Source organism: Trichosurus vulpecula, chromosome 7 (assembly GCF_011100635.1).
Source record: "Trichosurus vulpecula isolate mTriVul1 chromosome 7, mTriVul1.pri, whole genome shotgun sequence".
Classification (NCBI taxonomy): Eukaryota; Metazoa; Chordata; class Mammalia; order Diprotodontia; family Phalangeridae; genus Trichosurus; species Trichosurus vulpecula.
The window spans coordinates 62,242,834-62,251,819 of NC_050579.1; the positions used below are offsets into that span (position 1 = coordinate 62,242,834).

Genomic DNA, 8,986 nt, shown 5'->3' on the forward strand with positions numbered 1-8,986 from the left:
AATGTACCAGTGCTCTAAACATAATTATGCGTTTTAAAACTTGAAACAACCCTTTTATCAATTTAGGTGAACACATTTCTAAATCTCCTTGCACAGAGAATCTTTCATATCATTATTTGAAACTATAACTTTAAATCACCAGATATATTCTCATAATAGAAAACTTTTTCACACAGAAAGTCTGTTCTCATGGTTAAATATCAGTATTATTAATTATTTACTTGTTATAACCACATATAACAATTCCAAATTTTATTACATCCCTTTAAAAACCCAATTCACATATATCAAAATCAGATTAAATTGCTATAATATCATTTCTTACCACACAATGGTCTTCTCAAATTTCGCAATCTAAGAGAATTTTTTTGGGAACACAATGCGAGTTTAGAAATACAGAAACAATAATTTTCAGATGACACCTATTGCATTTCCAGATTTCCACAAATAGAAATTATTCAGCTTATTACTTTTGGTATTATATATTAATGTATTAATATATAAATACATGTATCACATATATTAATACATTAACATCCCAAATACACTTTATTTAGCTGTATATTCTTTAACACCCACTACCTCTGGCCCAGGTATAGGAACTTTTGCCTGGCCATGATGAACTTATGAAAGAAAGAGAAACTTAATTTTGCACCCACTTTTTCCAAGCTTCATCTTATACAAAAATGCCTAAAAGGATTTTTTTCGGACTCCCAAGGAAGATAAGAGCAGGAAAAAATCCCTTTTAGTTTTCTAAAGGGCTCCTCCCTAGATGGGGCCTGGCAGCCCCTTGAGGGCAAGGAGCCTACCCTTCCAAGCACTAACTAACCAGCCCTATTTCTTTACAAGTTTCCTTTAGCTTCAGCTCTGATAACCCTTCAATATGGAGGGTGGGGGAAGGGTGAGGCCAGGAGCAGCACATGGCAGTCAAGAGAAGCACATGGACTACTGACTAGACAGGTAATCTCAAGCTGCTATTCTACAACCGTCCTAAATTCCTTATACAGGTTTTCTATCTCTCTCTTTCACAAATTCACCTTTTAAACTTTACCACAAGGACGGGCTACAAAGGTACCCAGAGGCACAGGACTGACTGTCAGTCTGTGAATTTCTGTCCCTCTCCTCCTTTTGCCCGTTTTTCCCTACAGTTCTCCTGCATTCTCTTCTAATCTGATCTGGGAGGAGAGGAGTGTGATTTAACTGCTCTAACCTTTACTGCAGCCCTAGTGAAAAGATCTCAATGATTGTAATTCAGGTAAACTTCACCCCTTGCTCACTCCCAAAAACCTCTTTTGTACTTGAATCTAAGGGAATCAGGGACTGAGACAAATGCGAGAGTCCCACTGAAGACTTTAACGGAGGTTTTAGCCAGAAGGCATTCATTGGGAGGAGGTGTTTTTTAGCAAGAGTGAGCTCCTGGAATAACTTTACAATTTCAGGAGTTCTTTCTTCCCAAATTCAACTAACCAATTTCCAAACCTTTAACAATTTAAAACCCAGAATCTGCCAAATTTTAACCCATTCCCCGTAGTTCCACGCTGGCCAAACAGGAGCCACAAGGAAGGGAGTCTGTTTCCCTAGTGGCAGCCTGATGTCTCTGGCTGCCTGTGTTTCAGATTTTTTAACAAAACATAGACATTTCACAATTTTGACACAGACACACGAACAGAGACAAACTCAAAATGTAACAAAATTCACGGTGTGGATCGAATTGAAGGCTAAGTAGGTCCCCTCAGAGGAAAGAAGATAAACCAGGTTTCCTCTTCAAGGAAAACACCCCCAATCTTCCCACACCCCAAACAGACCCGGTAGCATGGGTTAACTGAGGCTAAGCAGGTCCCCTCAGAGGGAAGAAAATAAACCAGGTTCCCTCTTCAAGGAAAACACCCCAATCTTCCCATACCCCAACACAAAACAGATAACCAATAGCATGAGTTAATTGGGGCTAAGCAGGTCCCCTCAGAGGAAAACACCCCAATCTTCCCACACCCAACACAAAACATATAACCAATGGCATGAGTTAACTGGGGCTAAGCAAGTCCCCTCAGAGGAAAGAAAATAAACCAGGTTCCCTCTTCAAGGAAAACACCCCAATCTTCCCACACCCCAATAGGAAGGGTGGCATCCCAGCCCCCCAGCTCTGTACCACAGCCTCGTCAGGGTTTAGCATGATAACAGAGACCCAAGTGGCTAGCCCCAAACCAGAAACCAAACCAGAAAAACCTTACCTCTAGAGGTCTAAAATACCAGAATTCTCCGTAGGCCGAAAAGGGACAGGTCAGCAAAGAGCCCATTCTCCGAGACCATCACTCCACATCAGAGTCCTAGGAAAAGAAATCCCTAGGAGCCGGCCCTCTGAAGTGAGAGAAGGTGGATCGGGGGCAGAGACTCCCTGTTGAGGTCCAGAATTCTGTGTGGGTCTCCAGGGCGGTAACACGAAATACCGCCTCATCTCGCTGGGACCTCCAAAATGTTGTACCAGAAGCGAGCGAGACACACCACAGAGTATAAGTTTTAAGTGGAGAATTTATTAGCCGGCGGCCATCGGGGTACGGCACCACAAATCAATGGCCAATGTGTTGGGGTGATGGCTTGGCTTATATAGGATATGTGTGGGGTACAGAATGGAGGGGACAGGAACAAAGGTCCTGGCTGATCAAAAGATTCAGTCAGGTTATCGTACTAGTGGGATAATCTCATTTACATTCCTTGGTGGAGTCACGGAGTCCCAGGGATATCTCCCAGGAAGGGTCTGTCAAGTTATCTCTCAGTGGGATGGTCCCATCTATTGACATACCAGGGAGGAGCCACGGAGTCCCAGGGGGTTTGCTAAATACCAAAGATATCTGAGTCCATTCTTTCTGGGGGTGCTTGTCAGTAGCTAGGGGTTACTCAGGGGTTCCTAATTTTGCTTGTATTTCAACATAAGTAGGTAAATTAATAAAAAAATAACCAATTAATGAGTGAATAAAGAACTAAGTGAATGAACAAAAAATACATCACCAAAAAAATCACTACTTTAGATTAATTTTATTTATACATAGATAATATATGAACATCATAATTCCTACCTCTAGCCCTCAGCCCCTATACATAGAATGGCAGCTCATTGATAGCAGGGATTTTTTCCTTTTTGTCTTTGTGTTTCCAGTACTTAGTATTAGTTCCTGTAATGTAATCATTAACTTAATAAATACTTGCTGGTTGATTATCTCCTAAGTAGTTAATAGTTTGAATGCAGCAGTTAAAGAATCTTCCTCAGCTAGGAATTCCCTAGGCTGAGGAAAACAAAGGTATGTCAGATCTGTGGTGTCATAGTCCCCCCAAATCAGGGAGAAAAAAAACATAGAAAAGAGAATAGAATAAATGGGGGGCAGGATAGGATGGAGGAAAATGTAGTCTTTCACAACATGACTGTTGTTTTGCACATGGAAGTGTTTTGCATGACTGCACATGTATAACCTATATCAAATTGCTTGCCTTCTCAATGGAAGTGGGTAGGGAGGGAGGAAGGGAGAGAATGTGGAACTCAGAGTTTTAAAAACGAATGTTAACAATTATTTTTACATGCTACTGGGAAATAAGATACAGGCAATGGGGTATAGAAATCTATCTTGCCTGACAAGAAAATAGAGGGGAAAGGGATAAGGGAAGGGGTTCATGTGATAGAAGGGAGGACAAATTGAGAGAAGGAGTAATCAGAATGCACACCATCTTGGGGTGGGGGGAGGGGAGAGATGGGGAGAAAATTTGGAACTCAAAATCTTGTGGAAGTGAAGGTTGAAAACTAAAAGTAAATTCATAGGAAAAAAAAGAATTTTCTTCCCACCTTGACAGTTTCTCTTCTAATTTGAATTATATTACATTTGCACACACACAAAAAAACTTCTATATGACAAAAATAAAAAGGAAGGAAGCAGGTTGTGATGAGCTTTAAATGTCAAACAGATTTTATATTTGATTTTAGAGGCAAAGGAATGTCACTCAACTGAATCAGCTTAAGGTGTCTCCAGTGCCTGTCCTTATCGATAGCCTCCTGCCAAGGCTAAGTAAATCCTTTTTTTAAAATTAAATGCTGAGTCACACATGTGTTTCTCCTTTTGTTTTAATATTGAGCCTAAACTACGAGGGAACTGGCCTGAGTCAGGCCCAGCCCAGAACAAGGGTATATCAAGAAACTATACGGGGGTGGGGGCGGGAGATGGGGGAGGATGTAAAGCACCTGGTTGAAGATCAATGGAAGGAGAAATAGATACAGTTTTGTCATGTAATACAGGGCTGTCCAACCTTAGGTCATCTTAGGGCTGCATTAAAATAATTATTCGAGGGCTCCATCCAGAATAAAAAATACAGCACACTAATAGAAAGTGGGGGAACGTGTGTCATCAATACAACAGGCGAAGGTGTGAAGCGCGAAAGCAAACACAAAACAACAAAGCGACAACACAACAGTATAAAGGTAGGTGCATACTGACTAGTCCGCGTTGTACACATGGAACACATCCCACAGATCAATTGAAAATTCTGTGTGATATGTTCCATCCGTAATACTGCTTAAAAACACCAAAGAAAATTAACATCAATGAGGTTATTTATTAGTGATGGAATTAAAAAATCTAATGCACATTCCATGCAAATTATTATTTTATTTTTTCACTTGTGAAAATTAAAACCCACAGGCGGGCTGCATTTTGGACAGCCCTGGTGTAATATATACCACATTCTACTATAACAGAAGGAAAAAGATTTGTTTGGGAAGTAGATGACAGAAGTGGCATGGGAGCATGGTGCAGTAGTGATGGGAGACTTGGGTTGATTGAATATCTGCCATAGCTCGCTCTCTCTCTCTACAAGAAGCAGAGCAGCTTCTAAGTTCTACTTGCCTCAATGACAATTTCACCCTTCAACAGCTAGGGGAGCCAAGGAAAGAAAAATCTTCTGTTTCTTGTCCACATTGACAAAGAGGAATGGGTTGGTGGGATAAAAATGAGCACCTTAGGAAAAGTGACCTCTCTAATAATTTTTGATAGAGAAGTTAAGAAACACCAGGCATAGTCTGATATGCATCCCAGATTTTGGAAAAGGTCTTGATCTTTCTGCAGCCTCTGACACTTGTTCACCTTTTCCTGCATATTCTTTCCACTGGGGGTTTTTAGAGTACTGTTTTCTTTTAGTTTTCCTACTTTTCTGGCTGTTCCTTCCTAGTCTCCTTAGCTGGATCTTAATCTTTGTCTCCTAACTGTAGTCATCTCTCAAGAGTTTCTTGTATGCCCTATTCTCTTTTTTTCTGTAGTATCTCATTTGGTGATATCATTAGGTTCTGTGGGTTTCATTATAATCTTTATGAAGATGGATTACTAGAAGTATATACACAGCCCTAGTCACTCTCTTGAGCTCCAATCTGGTGTTTCCAACTGCCTAACTGGATGTCCTGTAAGCATATCAAACTCAGTATGTTTAAAACAACTCATAGATGGCGAAGTAAAGTCAGGGATTACCCAAGCTCTCCCAAATTTTCTTCCAAACTTTAAAATAACACTTTAAACCAAATTTTGCATGGCAGAACCAACAAAAGGTCAGGGTTAAACAATTTTATAGGGCAAGGCAGGGGAGGTTGACAGGAAAAGTCTGTTTCACTGAGGTGGTGATTGGGCCTATTGTGTAACACAGGCTACATTCTGGCAAGCCAGCAGCAGGCCTTGGAGATAATTGCATCAGCAACAATAGTACTTTAATGCTTACAATTAATTTTTCTCTTAACTGTTCACAAGTAGGAAGATAAGTAGGTAATGCAAATATTACTGCCCCCATTCCCTTGCCACTTGAGCCATCTGGTCTATGCTTAGCATGTACTTTGCATGTACCTATTTGTTTACATGTCATCTTCCCTGTTATAATGTATGTAAGTTCCTTGAGGGAAGGGATAGTTGTGGTTACTGTTATTTTGTCTTTCTTTGTGTCCCTAGTGGCTAGCACAGACCTTGACACATAGTAAACACTTAAATGTTTATTGGTGGCTTGATTGCTTGATACTCAAAGAGTTTGACTTCTTGGTAATAATTCCATTTTACATATTTTACTTACATATTTGTTCTGCTTATCTTTCTAGATTATTTCACACAAGTCTTCTTTCTCTAAACTCAAATATATTTATCATTTCTTATTGTACAATAAAATTTCATTACATTGATATTCTGTAATTTTTTTCAGCTGTATCCCAAGTGATGGGCAGCTACTTTGTTTCCAATTCTTTTGCTATCACAGAGTACTGCTATGAATATCCCGGCATATATTGGACCTTTATCTGTGTGTATCACTCCCTTTGGGCATATATACCCAGCATTGCACATAGAGGGGATATTTTTGTAGCTTGGCATCCTATTGCAAAAATGAAAAACCTATTTTTTTTATTCAGCAGCCTTTGGCGATCTTCTGTAACACTGATATTTCTTTGGCCTAAAAGGAGCTGATGTTTTCAGACCTCAGCTTGAAAACCTTTTAAAACCTTGAAAGGTTTTAAAATTTCTCTTAGACACTTTTCCTTTTTCTCCTGGAAGCTGCCACCAGTGGAGTATAAGCAAGACAATTACATTTACTTAATGGATAATTGAGAAAAACAAGGTTATCTCGCTTAACACATTCACATATACAGTAAAATATTATTAATTTTTACAAAATAATGCATGAAGTACCTTCACTTTGTACTTATAAATCACAAACTATATTATATATAGTCATAGGCTCTGAGAACAGAAGAAAGCTTACAGATCAGCATGGTATACTAACAAAGACTATCGAACTTGATTGCAATCAACAGACCTAGAATCAAATCCAGGTTCCCATACTTACTGTTCATATGAACACAGGCAATTCACTTAACCTCTCTGAGAGTTTACTCATCTGTTAAGTGGGGGCAGTAATATTTGCACCACCTACTTATCTTCCTACTTGTGAACAGTTAAGAGAAAAATGGATTGTAAGCCTTAAGGTACTATGAAAGTGTAAATCATTATTGTTGATTCATAGAATTTTAGAGCTGAAAGGTAGAGGTCACCTAGTTCAGTGGTTCTCAACATTTACAAGGACTCATTTTTAATTTTAAAAAGTTTCATGGCTTTTGCGGGTTGGCGGGGAGTGAGGCGGCAGCACCATGAAGGCCTCGGGCACCCTGAGAGAGTATAAGGTAGTTGGACGCCGCCTGCCTACTCCCAAGAGTCCAGTGCCGCCTCTTTATCGGATGCGGATCTTTGCTCCTAACCATGTTGTAGCAAAGTCCCGATTCTGGTACTTCGTTTCTCAGCTGAAAAAGATGAAGTCTTCTGGAGAAATTGTATACTGTGGACAGGTCTTTGAAAAGTCCCCTCTTAGAGTGAAAAATTTTGGCATCTGGCTGCGCTACGATTTCAGGAGCGGGACCCACAACATGTACAGGGAGTACAGGGACCTGACCACCGCTGGTGCTGTCACTCAGTGCTACCGAGATATGGGAGCCCGTCACCGTGCCCGGGCCCACTCTATCCAGATCATGAAAGTGGAAGAAATTCCTGCCAGCAAGTGCCGTCGGCCCGCAGTCAAGCAGTTTCACGATTCCAAAATCAAGTTCCCTCTGCCCCACAGAGTACTATGGCGCCAGCACAAACCACGCTTTACTACCGAGACCCAACACCTTCTTCTAAGTGCAGAGACAAGGAGGCGCCTGTTTTATTTGACCCGTTTAAATAAATTTCTCAATTGGGAAAAAAAAAAGTTTCATGGATTCCTCACTTGAAGTAGGTATACTATCAGATTCTGTTTATTGAAAAAAAAAATAACAAAAAGTTGCTATAAATTCAATATTGCTTTTAAATGATATTGTTTATTAAAAATCACTACATAGATTTGAAAAACAGCAATAAATATTGTAAAGACAAACAGAAAGCCCTTATCTTAAGCATTTCCCTACTGTGCCTGCATATAGTTAGGCTAGACCTATAGGAAAGACAATGAAAGATCTTATCCCATGGACCTAGTTTTACCTTGATCATGTTGCCCTGCCTGCTCAACTACTTGGGAGAGCAGAAGGGGTTAGACTTTAGAAAATGGAAGACCCTGGAACCTTAGCGCCCCCTGGCAATTAATGGGCCAGCAATCCTTAAGCGGGTATAGCTTACCCTTTAGATATTAAAATCTTAAGGCTTATAGGTAGCTCACCACAACCTGGAGTAAGTTTGCCTAAGAGAATTCAAACCCCAGAGGCCAGAAAAATGAGTACAAATTAAAAATTAAGCTTAAGGGAATTAGTTAGCTAGGAGAAACCTGTTCTGAGTCCCTGGGTGCTTGTTATCTGGGGCAAAGAAATATCTTATGGAGGTGGAAAACCCCTCTAGCCTAGCTTCTAAAAAGGAATAAATGAGCCTTTCATAAAGGAAAAGCAAAGAAAGTCTTTTCCCGGTTTAGGGAAGTCTACTGCTGACCCAAAGCCTAAAGCAAGAACATCTGCTTTTCTAACAATGCTATAAAATGTCTCTGGGTTTTTTGTTTTGTTTTGTTTTGTTTTTTGGTGTAGAAGAGCCAGAAGCAGACAAGCTCCATATGTGTGGCTAGCAGGGCTGTCCCTGGCAGTGGCTACTTAATCTGCAAAGATGTTGCATTCAGTGGAAGACTACACAACTAGGCAGCCCTCTCAGGCAGGAGCAAAGCAATGCCATTACTAAAAGACATCAGTGATCTCTAAGGGTTGGAGGCATGAAGGGCCAATTGCAGAAGCCAGCTTGGCTTAAGTTCTTTTTTTTTTTTTTTTTTTTTTTTTTTTGGAAACTGCCTGTTCCCTAGTGCTTGAAGCAAGGAAGCACATACCTCTTGCTCACTACCTTTGTTCTCTTCTCTTTCCACAGGTTGTCTATTCCCACACACAAGGAGCTGTCCAGCTATTGAAGCCAGTCTAATCTAAGTGATCATTGGGTAATCCTTAAATTCATGCCCATGCCCATGCTCAATCAGGATACCT

The 8,986-nt window shown here is 40.3% G+C and overlaps 1 pseudogene; it reads left to right on the top strand.

The window, feature by feature from the left end:
* The first annotated feature begins 7,134 nt into the window (after window positions 1-7,134).
* On the top strand, window positions 7,135-7,676 carry LOC118858158 (annotated as a pseudogene).
* Window positions 7,677-8,986: the final 1,310 nt, after the last annotated feature.